This window comes from Puma concolor, chromosome C1 (assembly GCF_028749965.1).
Source record: "Puma concolor isolate L17-30 chromosome C1, mPumCon1.1.hap2, whole genome shotgun sequence".
NCBI classification, from domain to species: domain Eukaryota; kingdom Metazoa; phylum Chordata; class Mammalia; order Carnivora; family Felidae; genus Puma; species Puma concolor.
This window is the reverse complement of record NC_141674.1, coordinates 211,240,705-211,256,828: the sequence shown is the minus strand read 5'-3', so window position 1 is coordinate 211,256,828 and position 16,124 is coordinate 211,240,705.

Below are 16,124 nucleotides of genomic sequence, written 5' to 3'. Positions count from 1 at the left end.
AGTAAACAAAGGAAAAATATATAAATTGGATGTCATCAAAATTAAAAACCTTTGGCCTCAAAGAACACTATCAACAAAGTGAAAAGACAACCCATAGAATTGAAAATGTTTGCAAGTCATGTATCTGATAAGTTTGGTATTGAGAATATAGAAGGAACTCTTACAAGCCAACAATAAAAAAGACAAGTTACTCAAGAAGTGGAAAAATATTCGAATAGACATTTGCCCAGAGAAGATATACAAATGGCCAATAAGCCCATGAAAAGATGGTTAACATCAGTGTCATTAGAGAAATACCAATCAAAGTCACGATGAGATACCATTTCTCATCCACTGGGATGGCGGCAATTAGAAAGACAGGCCGTAACAAGTGTTGATTAGAATGTAGAGAAAACAGGACCTTCATACATTTGGGATTGTAGAATGGTGTAGCCATTTGAAAAACAGTTTTGTGGGGTGCCTGGTGGCTCAGTCAGTTAAGCGTCCAGCTCTTGCCTTTGGCTCAGGTCATGGTTCCTGGGTTGGAGCCCCACATCAGGCTTTGTGCTAACAGTGTTGAACCTGCTTGGGATTCTCTGTCTCCCTCTCCCTTTGCCCCTCCCTTGTTCGTGTGTGCTTTCTCTCTCAAAATAAATAAATAAACTTAAAAAAAAATAAAAGAAAAATACCTTGCAGTTCTTAAAAGTTTCAACATAGAGTTACCATGCAAGGCAGCAATGTCAACCTTAGGTCTATACCCAAGAGAACTGAAAACATGTCCACACAAAGACTTGTATGTATTACTCCTAAGAGCCAAAACAATGAAGACAACCCAAATGTCCATCAACTGATGAAGAGATAAAAAAATGTGTTACACCTACATGATGGTATTATTCAATCAAAATGGAGGTTGGTGGGGGGATGAGTGGAATAAGTGATGGGATTAAGGGGCTCACTTGTCTTGATCACTGGGAGTTGTACAGAAGTGTTGGATCACCGTATTGCACACCTGAAGCTGATATTACACTGTATGTTAAGTAAGTGGAATTTAAAATAGAATGAAATAGAGATACATGCTACAACATGAATGACTCTTGAAAACACTATGCTAAGTAAAAGAAGCCACATATTGGATGATTCCATGTGTATGAGATGTCCAGGATAGGCCGATCCATAGAGACAGACAGTAGATTAGTAATTGCCATGGGGCTGCAGAGAGGGGACAATGGGGAGTGACTGCTAACGAATATGGGGTTTCTTTTGGGGATGATAATAATGTTCTGGAGTTAGAGAGGATCATTGTGCAACCTCATGAATATCCTAAAATCTACCGAATTGAACACTTTAGTGAATTTTGGGGTTTCTAAATTATATCTCAGTTTACAAAAGGCTGTGATAAATGTCAGATACCAAATTTACCTAGGAAAAGATTAACCATATGCACATTTCAAAAGATATATTCCAGAATCTCTTGGATTCCTAACCCAACTGACTTTCACCTAGACGAAGGATATAAAGTGTGGCCTTGGGCAGACCTACAGAATCACTCTCACCTCCCAAGTTTTCTGGGAAATGTTCATTTGTGTGGAGGGTCTTGTCAACCTCCCGGCTCTGCCTTCCAGCAAATAAATGCTTCCCTCTGAAAGGTGAAGAAAAAGAGGAAGCCCTTGCAAAGTAAATAACACAGAGCTAACAGCCTGATGAGCTGCAAATGCATTTTCTTAGCAGGTTTAATATTGAAGAAAATATTCACCGATAAGCACTTTCTCACCTATGGTACTGCATAAATTAATTTCTTTAATGAATAATGATCAGCACTTTCTACAGAGTGTCTCGATTTTAGAGACTTCATGATTTTATTTCAGGAGATGCTTAAAGACAAAGTGTATGTTGTGATAAATGCTACACATTTATACCATTCATTAAAGTTCAGGAATGGATCTTACAGTGCAGACACATCTTTGTACCTAGGGTCAAACAACGGGCTTTAAATACAGTATTCGGTTAAATGGCATAAAACTTGACGATCACAAATACGATAGTTATGCCAGCTGGCATGGTTTTGATTGCTGTCTTGAAATACTCCCTTCAAAAAATAATCATCTCTATTTAGGCTTTAAACAGGATGCTGCTTATTCTATACATTTTTATCTATAAAGGGAAAAATAATTTTCATGCATTTATATTCTTAAAAAAACAGCACTATTTGTAAGCTATACATTGAGTGATGATTTTAAACTATTTGACAGTGCAGACCAGTGAAGTCAATAAATAAAGGAAGCTGGGGTGCAATGATCTGATCTCATTCTCCCATTTTATAGATGAGGACATTGAGGCCCAGATGTGATACGTCAAAGGTGAGTTTGTCTAATTCTAAGACCAGCCTACTTTCTACCACCCAATGCTGATGGAAGATCAGAAGTGCCTGAATGTGGCCAAACACCACTTATCAAAAGTCTTGAATAGTTTCCTCAAGGCTCTTATTCGAAGTCAACTTGACCGAAACAACAGGAATGGAGTTGGAGTAGCTAAGTCCACTCTGTCCTGTAGGTTTGTTGCCCTCCTGTTGAGGATGAGAGAGAGGAACCTTTTCGACTTGCTGTTGATCTGTGAGCATCATTGCAACTCTGTGATTTCTGCTTTGATACACGTAGGGGAGATGGAGTTTCAGGGACCAGTGGTTTGGGACCATAGCATCATGATGATTGCTGTGAATTTGCGGTGTTTTACCTTGTCTACTATTGTCGAGGAAAAGCAGATGATCTTAACAGAGTTTGGGATATGTGCATCCTGTTGCAGGCTGCCCCATAATCACACCTTCCTCCAAGCTAATGCACCAAAAGCCAGAAGAAACGAGAAGTGAGTCTTCTAGCGGTCATCAGCGGCATGTGATTGACCAGCTGCTGCCTGTTCTTTGTTCACAAAGCATCTGATGATTGTTTGCTACTTATTCAATAAAAAGAAAGTTGGGCACACTCTATGAATGCAGAACAAACTGGTTATTCATTAATAAGCATGAGTCTGTGTATTAGCTTCCTGTCGCTTCTATAACAAATAAATACCAACTTGATGGCTTGAAACAGCACGTGTTTATTCTCCCACGGGTCTGGAGGTCAGAAGCCTAGACTCAGTTTCACTGAGCCAAAATCAAGATGTCAGCAGGACTGTGCTCCCTCTGAGTATCTAGGGAGTGATTACATTTAGCACCTACCTGAATAACCCAGGGTAGTCTCTCCATCTCAAGATTCTTAATTTAATCACACCTGCAGTCTCTTTTGCCATATAAGGTAGCATTCACAGGTTTCAAGGACTGCACCCTCAATATATTGGTGGAGGGCATTGCATTATTTAGCTGACCAGAGTTTGCAAGGCCAATAAGCTTTCTCAAGGGTACACGTGAGCCCTGCTTTTGAGCGTAATTTTAAGCATAATTAATTCTTCAGGGCCATTGGGTGCACTCACTGTGCCAAAGTGGATCTTAGAAGCCCACAGAAATTCATCTACTTTCTTAAAGGCCCAATTTACACTCAGGAAGGGGCTTTGGAACGGGATTAAATTTTTATCCGTAACAGCTACTACTCTTTATATAGGCTGAATTTGCTTACATTTGTGCAGATCTGGCTGGCGGTAAGGAGAAGGACTATTCCTCTCTCCTTTCGTGTTCTTCTCTCTTCCAAATACAAGTCTTATCACCACACAGGACTGGAAGCCTTATTGTCTGGGACCCTACTGGACCTCAGCTGGATTTGGAAGGGTCTCGTGTCAGGCTCTGGGTTTGGCTTCTTTCCACTGCGCAATTGGGAGCCCCACCTATGACACTGGCCAGTGATTTTTCTCTCAGTCTACTTGACATAAGCCTTAAGATTTAAGGTATGGGTGCCTGTAACCTCTGGAGGTAGGGAAGCTATGGATGGTGGAGGAGGTGAGTGAATCTTATTGCTGGATACCATGAATAATCCAGATGATGTCAGAAGAAGCATCTGGCTTAAGATTTAAGGGTCCAGTCTCTGGAGTTAGACTTCCTGGGTCTGAATCTGGTCTGTGTGATCCTGGGCAAGGTGGGAAACCTTTGGGAGTCTCGGTTTTCTGAGCTGTCAAATGGGGGACAATTGCAATTCTTAGCTTCTGCGTTTGCTGGGAAGATTGAATAATATAATCTGAGTCAAGCTTTTTTTTTATGTTTCTATTTATTTTTGAGACAGAGAGAGACAGAGCATGAGCAAGGGAGGGGCAGAGAGAGAGGGAGACATAGAATCCGAAGCAGGCTCCAGGCTCTGAGCTGTCAGCACAGAGCCTAACACGGGGCTCGAACTCATGGACTGTGAGATAGTGACCTGAGCTGAAGTTGGACGCTTAACCAACTGAGCCACCCAGACGCCCCCTGAGTCAAGCTTTTAGCACAATAGCTGGCATCCAGAAGCACTCAATTTGTGGAAGCACTTGTGAATAATGTGTCCAGCCACGGAGACTTTCAGAGCATGGATTTGCTTGTTGATTCCCCAAGGTTATGCTGAGTGTGTGTGTGTGTATGTGTGTGTGTGTGTGTGTGTGTGTGTGTGGGCGGCGGGGTGGGGGGGATGTACTGCACTCTGAATCCTCTGTTTGGTATATTTATGGAGATTCTTGACAGAAGTCAGTGCTGTGGGAAAGACTGAAATGTATAAGATACAGAACTCAGCATCTGCAAGAGAGAGTGAAGTAGATATAAAAGTTCTCATAAATGCCACAGGACTAAGGCAGCTAGATCAGACTCTAGGAATCCAGAGCAAGATAGAGGGACAGGGATAGAGAATTTGGTCGTCTGATCACTTGTAAACCTCTGCACACCATTGTCTTAATTCTCTAATTTTTTTTTCCATTTATGATTATTTGGTGTCCAATTATAGTTAAGAGTGTTGCATGGAGATGTGATTGGAGGCTGTGTCTGCATGGGCAGAGACTGTTGACTCATGGGTCTCACAGGAGAGGGTTCATTAGGGGCACTAGCCAGGGCAGTTGCCTGCCCCAGGAAAACCTCTGCCAATTTCCTGCCTGGAAATTGAGTTCTGGAGCTAAGTAGGAAAAGCAGGCTGATGAAGGTTATCAGAACTTTCAGCATGTACATTCCACTTTACCATCCTCTCTCCAGGAGATCCTTACTCCTTCAACCCCCGGGATGGTCTTTCTAGATCAAGGCGACTGTATTAGCTTCCCAGGACTGCCATATGTAACAAAAGTACCACAAACTGGATGGCTTACAACAACAAAAATTTATTTTCTCACAGTTCTCTGGGCGCTAAGTCCCAAATGAAGATGTTGGGAGGGCTGGTTCGTTCTGGAAGCTGTGAGGGAGAATCCATGTCATGCCTCTCTCATGGCTTCTGGTGGCTGTTGGCAATCTTTGATGCTCCTTGGCTTGTGGCTACATCACCTCCTTTTTGTCTCTAGTTGTCACACAGCCCTCCCCGTGTCTCTTTCTTCTCCTTTCTGTCTCTGATAAGGGATCTCCTCATCAGATTTAGGATCCATCTTTATTCAAAACAGGTCTTCTTTCGAGACATCTTTACCTTCATTACATCTGCAAAGATTATTCCAAATAAGGTCACATTCTGAGGTTGGGGGTGGATGTCTTTTGGGGAACACAAGTCAACCCAATACAGTGACTATCTATTTTGTTTGTCCAAGCCAAGACATGTTGGGATTGACAAATGCTAAACAGGATGGAATGCCAGTCAAGTGTCCTTGCTCGGTCACAGTGGGCAGGCTGTATAACCACCTTCTAGATACCCACCCACCATCTTCCCCTGGGAGAGCATTTGTCAGGCCACGTGGGTTAGAAGAGGAAATGAGAGGACTGAACTATTAACACCGACTTCTGAATGTTTCCAATATCCTTTGGCAAAAATTCACTTGCTTGCTGAGTCTTCTCCTTTAGGGACACTGAGGTTGAAAGCTAAGTCCATCGTTTTTAAACTTTGTGATGTCCTCTTCCACCATTGTCCCCTCTCTTCTTTTTATTAACCACTGTACTGTCACTTTAGTGGGGAAAAAAGTGAGGAAAACAGTACCTCAGGAATTGGGAAGGAAGAGACATAAGTATGGGGGCTCCATCGGCTTTTGTGTATAGGGATGTGCACTAGGAACGAGTGCATTTTGGTTTTACTTTAACGTTAAAATGCGAGAAGTAGGTGTTCCCGGGCAGCTGAGTCAGTTAACCAACTCACTCTTGGTTTCGGCTCAGGTTATGATCTCACGTTTTGTGAGTTCGAGCCCCACATCGGGTTCTGCGCTGGCAGAGCAGAGCCTGCTTGAGATTCTCTCTCTCTGCCCCTCCCCACTTCTCTCTCTCTCTCTCAAAATAAATAAATAAACTTAAAAACAAAAAAGATGCAAGAAGTGAAAAAGGATAAGGAGACCCTCACCCATAATTTAAGAAATTGTAATTAAAACCATAATGCAGACTTATATTTAAATGTCAACCCAGCAGATTCTTTTTACGGTGATGTTGTGACATTTAATACTAGGGATGTGGAGAGAATAGGCAGTCTAACACACCTGCTGGTACAATATAGGTCAGCAGACTTTTCCGGGGGAGAATTTTGTGTCAATTTTCAAAGGCCTGAAAAATATGCCCATGTGTTCACCCAGCTTCACCTCTAAGAAATTATCTAGAAGAAAAACAAAAAAGATTTGTTACAGACCTATGTGTGAGGGATATGCATTCACAACCTATGTGTAGGTCGCAATCAGTGAAACGTTAGTAGGGTAATAGTTAAATTAGAGGGCATCCGTATGATAGCATTTCATGCAGCCATTAAAAATCACGTTTTAAATGAATATTTAATAACACTGCCAAATGATCAGGACATTGTTTAAAATTTAAGAGGTAGGTTACAAAGCAGTAGGTTCATAATGATCTGTGATTTAAAAAACCCAAACATCTTCATGCATTGTAAAAAAAAAAAAAAAAAAAAAAGCTGAATAGCGACGTCAGCATGTTAAATATCTTCAGTATCTCTGGAGGATGTGATTAGAGGGGGCATTTATTTCTATTTTTGTGTTATTTTGCATCTCTGTGTTTTCTACAATGCATGTGTTACCGTGTATTGCTGTTATGTTAAGAAATTAGCCCAAGAGAACAAAGACAAATGGAAAAAAATGAACACAACAGAAAAACACAATCTGAGTCGCTGTCTCTTCCCCCTGTTCCTTACATAGGGCAGTGTGGAGCTATGTAGGGAATGGAATCTATATATATATATATATATATATATATATATATATATATACACTCCCCAGGGACTGCTGGCCTCTTCCTACCACCTGTGTCTTTGGAATCCAGCCCTTCAGAGCCCTGTTTCATTGAGATCTGACACCTCGATGTTTTTCGAAGCCTGCCTTGTTCATATATCATAGTTGGGAAACTCTTTCGACCTTGGGGATAAAAGAGATTGCTTTTCTTTTAGCTACCAATTTAGAGCAAAATTCAGTCTTTTGTAGTGCTATTTCTCCATGGTGACCCCTTTCTGCCGGTCACTGCATTAGAGCACTCAGATGTCACTACTTCTTGTACGAGTCGTGAAGAATTTAAGGTGAACGTACCATTCTTCCCCTTCATGTAGTCATTAGCTTTACCTGAAAGCTAATCTTCTGGTCAAACAGATAATCTTAAACTTCTTATGCTCTGGGTATTAGTGAAGCATTTGAGGCTTTTTTTTGTTCCTTTAGAGATGTTGATTGATTAGTTTCACAAAGTTGAGAAAAATCTCCCTTGACCCCATATGCTACCTTCCCCAAATCCACTAATCAGAGCTGAGATGCTATAATTTCTGATCTTTATATCGTTGTCCTTTTAGTCACTTTCACCTAACTTATTATGCCTTCACAGCACCCTCCTCCTGCTGGGCATCGTTTCCTTCTCAACATCACGCGTGCTCACGCACCCGCATATGGATAAGACTTGCAGATATATAGCAAAATGACAGTTGAACGATAGGATGTTTGCACACATTTGGTAATCTGTTTGGGATTAAAATGTAAGACTCCCCATTAGGTTGCTCCATGAACATTTATATACTGCTCTTTGTTTAGGTGACCTTAGATTCTGAAGCAAAAATTAGGACACATAATGTGGTATATATTTTTTTCTTGTGTTTAAGTATCTATTTGGTCCAGTTTACAAGGGGATAAAAATGCTTAGTTTAAAAGTTAGCTATATCGATGAAAGAAAATTCTATGACATTAGGACTATTTTAGACAATCTTCAGTACTTGACCACTATTGTATCGTTACCCTTGGTTGGATGTGTGTGTGTGTGTGTGTGTGTGTGTGTGTGTGTGTGTGTGTATGAGATTCTTACAGATGCTCAGTCTACTTTGTGTACAAGTAGTATTATATAAATAATTCCAAGGTATTAGAATATATAATATTTCAAAATGCAATTTACATTGACCCATCAGGTTGTTAACTTATCACACCTAAACACACAACACTGAGCAACCATTGTTCACGGCAGGTTATTTCTTCCTCTTCTTGGCTGCCAGATGAAGGAATGCTAAAAATGGCTTTGAAGGTTGGTAAACTTACACTTAAAAAAATGATATTACTTATTAGAAACACAGAGTGGGAATTTTTGGAGCAAGGATTTCAGATTCCTGTGGCTGTGTTACTCATGGTCCGGCCTACTCCATTGTTTATCTGATTATAAAAGTTGCTTATTGAAAATAATTTTTTAAATATGGAAATCAATAAAAGCATCAATAAAATGACAATAACTCAATTTCAACACTCGGAGACAACTTCTATTCAGAATCTGACTTTTAAAATAGTTTTCTGTGGATATATAAGTATATAAAGATCCTGTTGAACATGTAATTTAGTATTCTGCTTTTTTCACTTAACAAATGTTAAGCATATTCTATATAACTAAAAACTCTTAAGAACATAATTTTTAAATTATGTAAACTCCACTGTGGCAGAGATGTTTGTCTGGATAGTGTCTGGACGTAGTAGGCTCTTGATAGCTATTGAATGGTTCTGTCTATTATGAATGTACTCTAATTTACTTGTTTACTCTTATGGGCAGTTTCTTTCTTTTATAAATTATATTACTAGGGATGCTTTTGAACACATCATAAATCACTTGCCTTGGGAGTTATTTTCTAAAATTTGATTTCCTAAAAGTGTAAATATCAAGTTAAACAGCATAAACATATTTATGGACCTTGATACAAATGAGTTTTCATTTATGGTGCCCACCTTCAAGAGGACTAGTAGAAATTATAGATTTAAATTATCTCTTTGGACAGAACATAGGTAACCAGTTAAAAGGATAAACAAACCGTGACTTTCCTGAAATCGTTTAACCAAGCATCCACCAAGGTAGCTTACTAGTCACATACTGACAGTGAAGTCAATATACCTACATGTTGACTGCCCTACAGTTAACACTAGAAGGATTTATTACCTATTCAAAAACTGCATATGGAACACTCATAATGAATCGTGTACAAACCCTGGGAAAAGCAAGATGAAGACAGTCTCTGCCTTTATGTAGCTTACAGTTGATTGGGGCAGACTGAGACCTATGAAGGTCTGGCACCATCTGAGAAGGTTGAAAGACTTCAGAGTTCATTTTGAAACTTGGGGAAACTACATGTAATTTACTCATTTCTTAACACATGGTGTTTCTTCTCTCAGAGAAGGCATATTCAACATCATCAGATCGAGTATGGAGGAAGATGAGACTAAAAGTGAGGCATGTACAAGGCATGTGTGAGCCATGTATGAACCACGTGTGAACTCCAGCAGAGGTCTTGGGTTCACCATTCAACTTCACAAGGTCTTGGTTTTTCACTAAAATAAAGAAGGATAATTTCAAACTCAGCTCCAGTCTTCTTTGATATACTTTTTATTTTTTAAGTTTATTTTTGAGAGAGAGAGAGAGAGAGAGCACGAGCATAAGTGGAGGAGGGGCACAGGGAGAGAGGGAGACACAGAATCTAAAGCAGGTTCCAAGCTCCGAGCTGTCAGCACAGAGCCTGATGCGGGGCTCGAACCCACGAACCATGAGATTATGACCTGAGCCGAGGTCATATCTCAACTCACTGAGTCACCCATGCGCCCCTCCAGTCTTCTTTGAAATCAAAGCTTCAAGGGTCTCTGCTTAGCAGTTGAGAGGTGATCTCTAGGCTACCAGGTAGTATTCCCTGATCTCTAAAGGCAGAATTTTGTGTTCACAGGCAAATATAAGATTTTGGAAGATCCCTGAGATAATAGTCTATGACTAGCTTTCAAAAAAAATTTTCTTTATAGGTGTGCCTGGGTGGCTCGGTCGGTTAAGCGTCCGGCTTCAGCTCAGGTCATGATCTGACAGTTCTTGAATTCAAGTGCCAGGTCGGGCTCTTTGCTGTCAGCTCGGAGCCTGGAGTCGGCTTAGGATTCTGTGTCTCCCTCTCTCTCTGCCCCTCCCCCACTTGCACTCTGTCTTTCTCTCAAAAATAAACATTAATAAAAAACTTAAAAATACATAAAAATAAATTTAAAAAAATATTAAAAAATTGGCTCCTGTCTGCCTTCTGCCCATTTAACTTGACACCACATCTTTTTATTTATTTATTTTTTTTGCTGATGTTTTGTACATATCCCAAGCTGAGAGCCTCTAGGAGTCAATATTGATTCCTTTTACACTATTCCTTGGTTAAAAGTGTGTCTTAGGATGATAGAATGACAGATTTATATTATGGCACAGATATCAAGTACATTCCTTTTCTTTCATATGTTTTATATTTATTTTTTGGTGTGGGGTAATGGACGATACTCCATCTATGTCCTCTCCTAGATGAGCAGGAGCTGAGACACTTATTGGATGGTACTGAGGGGGCCAGGGATGGCTATCTCATGCCCTTGGGTGTTAATTCTCACTCACTGAAGGAACAGCCCGAAGATGCAGCATCCATTCAGATGCAGCATCTGGAAACAAAATCAGATCGAATTATACAGCTGGTTTGTCCATCTGAAGGACCCATCAGAAGAAAGTCCTGTCAATGGGAGGGAAACCAGTTGAGTCCAGGGTTTAGAAGTGGAAGGGAAATGGAGCCTGAGTTGTGAGAGTGGCTCTAGCAACTTTTTGTAGGCACGTTGTCACTTCTGGGGATAGCAGAGAGGTACCATCAAAAGCAACATCTGGACCTTGCCAACTATGAAATGACTAGAACTGTACTGGTGAAGAGGATCATGGCTGGCCAGCAGCCAGCAGCAGATTTCTCTGGAACTGCCACACCAGCTCAGGGCCAAGGAGTATGACAGGACCCCTGAGTCATCTCTTTTCTAAGTCCTTCAACAGGAGACACTGTGGAAGGCTCACAGTGGAGCATTGAGTGATACCAAACATTTTGTTTGCCTTGTTATATCAACTATAGTTACAGTAGATTTTATTTGATTGGAACAAAGTTCCTCATGATGCCTGGTTGCCAGGCGACAGGCGAGTTGGTGTTACCCTTCAGGACTGCTCAATAGATGGCCTTTTTCAGGAGAAGAGCCATTCTGAAGGGATGACTTGATGACAGAGTGCTAGATTTCTCTGCCTCCGGGGCTCACACAGTCAATAAGGGGAGGACTGGAGATGGGTTAAGAAAGAAAGGAAACTTCTCTTCCATGGGCTGTAGATCACCGGTAAGAAGAAACTGGCACTCCTCACCTTTCCTCTCCCACCTTAAAAGCCAGAGAGAAAGTTCTGTCTTCACACTACCATGATTATGCCAAAGAGACTGAGTAGTCATCTTATTTGCCCTTGAGTGTTTGGATGGCTTCAACTTTACTTTTTCCTCATGTTAATAACTCTAGGGCTAAATTAGTACTGTGTGTGCTAGTTTAAAGTTTTCCGTTGGGAACCTACACCATTGTTTCTGGTACTAGCTGTTCCTCCTTTATTGAACGGTAGCAAGTGTGTTACCCAGTTTTAAATCCATTTTTGGCAAGTTCTCCATAGTTCGGTGTCAAAAGAGGTGATGGGGTCAGCCTTTCTTGATTTTTATAAGAAATTGAATTCTGTATTTTAAAAGACATTTGCCAAGTGTTTACATTAAAAAGAAATATATCTACGCAAACACTGTTTGACTCAAATTAGGATAAGCTATGCTTGGAATTTAGACGAGATGCGTTGTTTGCCAGAATGAAGATTTATTCGGTATTCAACAAACATTTATTGATTTCTCAATGTTGGCCAGGAATTGTGTTAAATACTATGAGGTTTGTATTGATAAATGAGATAATGCCTGCCTTCAAATCACTCACCGTCTCTTGAGAGAGACGTATAATAAAAGATTAATGGCACTTGTAATTAATGTCTAGGTGTAAGTAAGCAGAGGAAGCTTTAAAGCCATTTTGAGGGGCTCCAGACATAAAATATCAGGTTCAGAATATCAACCATTGCAATGCCAAAGACTTCCATAACTACCTATGTGGATTCTTATTTTCTTTGGTTTCCCAAATGCTCTCTGCATATTACAAGGGTTGATAACCCGTGTTCTTTAAGTCTTTCCTCGAATACCACCTTCCTACTGAGGTCTTCTGGGGTTATCAGATTTAAAATTCTATCTTTAGCTCCCATCCACCCAGGTCACTCTTCCCCCACCCTGTATTCTCTAATCTTCTTCTGCACTTTATTCTTTTTTGTTTAATTTTTATTTATTTTGAGAAAGAGAGAGAGAGAGAGAGAGAGAGAGAGAGAGAGAGAGAGAATGAATCCCAAGCAGGCTCCATGCTGTCAGCACAGATGTAGGGCTTGAACTCACGAGCCATGAGATCATGACATGAGCTGAAATTGAGAGTCTGATGCTTAACTGACGGAGTCACCCAGGCGCCCCTCTGTGCTTTATTGCTTTTTCTCCAGCAACTCTTGCCTTTAGATAGAATATATATTTTACTTTTTATTGGTTATTATTATTGTTAATCAACTATTTTTCTCTCCCCTCACTGGAAATATAAGCACTGTTCTTATATAGTCGTATTCTAAGCACCTAGAATGGTGGCTTTCACATAGAAGGTGCTCAGTAAATATCTGTTGACCTAAATTAAGGATGAGGACTTTTATCATTTGCACAAAATTAAGGACATGCTTAATGGCCTATGCATTTTATTTTTATTCTTTGCATAGCCAAAAACTTCTGAGGGAGAAGCTAGTAGATAAAAGTTAGGCGGGAAAGTTATCTTGCAATTAATCAGTCGATAGTTACTGAGTGCTGGTTACACATTAGGCGTTGTGTTGGATAATACCTGAAGCTCAAGAGAGATCTTTGCCTTCGAATATCTTAAAATGTAATTGGTGAAGGAGATATCGATGCATGGAAAATTAAGAACCCAGGAAAATAGTATGAAGTCTTGAGGCAGAATAAGAGAAAGAGCTCAGGGAGTGTGTAAGCAACCTTGGCTGAATGGACTGAAGGTAGCTGGTTGGTGAGGAAAGTTTCCTGGAAAACATAGGGCTTGATCCTATGAGAGCCTAATGCTCAAGGTGGGCTTTTGGGGTGATTAGGTCATGATGGCTCTCATGGGATTAATAATGGGATTAGTGGTCTTATAAAAGGGACCTTGGGGCGCCTGGGTGGCGCAGTCGGTTAAGCATCCGACTTCAGCCAGGTCACGATCTCGCGGTCCGTGAGTTCGAGCCCCGCGTCGGGCTCTGGGCTGATAGCTCAGAGCCTGGAGCCTGTTTCCAATTCTGTGTCTCCCTCTCTCTCTGCCCCTCCCCCGTTCATGCTCTGTCTCTCTCTGTCCCAAAAATAAATAAATGTTAAAAAAAAAAATTAAGAAAAAAATAAATAAAAAATAAAAGGGACCTCAAAGAGCTCCCTTCCACCATGTGAGGACACAGACAAAATGGCTATTGATTAGGGAGTAGGCTTTCACGAGCCCCCTGATCTGCTGGTGTCTTGATCTTAGACTTCCAGGCATCCAGAACTGTCAGAAATAAATATTTGTTGTTTATAAACCACCCAATCTATGGTATTTTGTTATAGCAGCCTGGATGAACTGAGACACCGGCACCAATCAAGCTGGACAATGCTGTTCGAACCTCAACTGAAGTGTGATTTTAAAGTAACGGGCTATATTTTCAGATGTGTCTCCCACACTGGAGCTGAAGGCAACTCAGGGTTGCCTTTAAAGTTGGGGGTTAAAAATGTGTTGAGGAGAACTGTGTCTGTCGTAAATCACCTTCTAAGGTGACTGTTTTGAAAGCCATTGCTCATTTGGATAAATAATTGCTAAAAAGCAACGTTACTCCTTCATTCATCACTTTCCACAATTGTAGAAAGGGATTCTTTTCTCATTTCTCTGAATTCCTTCTACTGGCTCTTTGCACATGGAAATGTCTTCTTTGCTTCTGTAATCAAACCAATTAGCTGTGATGTCAAGAAATGACCTCTCTGACTCAAGAAAATCATAGGGAAAAGAGAACAAACTCAACTCATATTTAATTATTATATGAGCATCATTGGTGTGGTCAAAGGAGATAATTAACTTTGACTTTGTCCTTAATAAAAGAGAAAAATTAGGCAGTAAGCACATCATGCGAACAAGACACAGTGCCCGTTTGGGGACACATGTAACCCCTTCCACTTCTGTCCCTTGATGCTCTGCCACACCCAGCTATATGCCTCAAACTTTGGCTTCAGGCCTCAGTCCTGAAACACTCAGATGACTGGCTAGCTGTATGCACGATAATCTCTAAACTTTGCCTCCACTTTCCTGAGTGGATGCTATCTCCATGTTCTTCAGCATTGGATTTTTTGGTGGTAGAGGGATTATGATCACCAAACGATTTTTATTTTATATATAAATGGGAAGACCAATAATCCCATTTGATATTTGGCTTCCACAGAAATTATTCATTGATGGGAGCTTGCAGAAGACTTTGACAGGACCATGTGCTAATGCGATCACATTCGAGAGGCTGACCGAATCACTGTGACTTTGAAAGTAATTCACCTCTGCGCGTCTATTCCAGGGCGGACCGTCAGAGAGAAGAGGTAAGTGTCGCTATCAGCTGGAGTTTCACTAGCTGCTGACAAACAGATCCTAAGTGCAAGGGATCACTTGGTAAGGACTAGCTTTGTTAAAAGAGACAAGGTCAAGCTTCAGGAATGGCAGTTCAATTGTCACCTTGAGTCTTAATGTCCACAAGACTGACAGCCTGAAAGGCATCATGGAGCCCCCTATGTATGCTGTCCTCGAATACATAGAGCTTTAAGGTAGAAAGGGACTGGGGAAAAGAATTCATTTCCCACAATTCACATGTAATTAAATGATAATTTGTCATTGCTGCTTAGGGTGGGTTAGATTTCTGTCCAAGACTAAATCGTGTGTTGCTTGGATATAGCCTAGAAAAGATGCACTTGTACTGTCTCCACTTAGGTTAGCAAGTGTTGGACTATTTGGAAACAGGCAGTTAAATATGTTGAGTTACTGTTAGGACTAACCATTTGTAAGCGTGTTTGGGTCTCACAATATCTGTAGAAATACATACGGTGCAGAAACAAAGCCAGTGGGGGAATACAGTGCATTTTGCTGCAGGCAAAGTGACGAGAGACGGATTATTTCACCTCAGACTTTCCTACCCGTCCATAGTTCTCATGGCTGAAGAAGTCACCTAGCTATGTGGTCTTAGCTATTTTACTGGGGCTCACCGCCCAGATCCGTAATTTTAAAGGCAACATGCTAACTGGCGTTTGAGCAGGAAAAGAAACTGTGCTATTTGCAACCAAAGGCAGGAAGAGCAGGGGAACGAGAGCAAGTTGGCACTTTGTAGGTCATTATTGCCCCTGCTTAATAAAGTAATAGATGCTTCAAAATCACTTTGAAGCGGTTGCCAACTTCCTCCAAGCGCTGTGAAACCTGATACTTTTGCCTTTAAACCATGCGTGAAGGAGCAAATGGTAGTAGTTGTGAATTCATTCAGTGACTTCCAAACTGTAGTCTAAGCAGGGAATGGGAACCCAAGACTGAAGAGGGAGGGAGAAGTGGCCTCTACGAGATTCAGTGGTTGGATGTCAGATTTGGCTGACTTTTAGTTATGCAGGCTTGAACTTTACAGAGATAAACATTGGTTTCCCCAAAGGATCTAAAGGAATTAGAAGAGGGAACTTTGATCTTCTTAACAGTTTTTT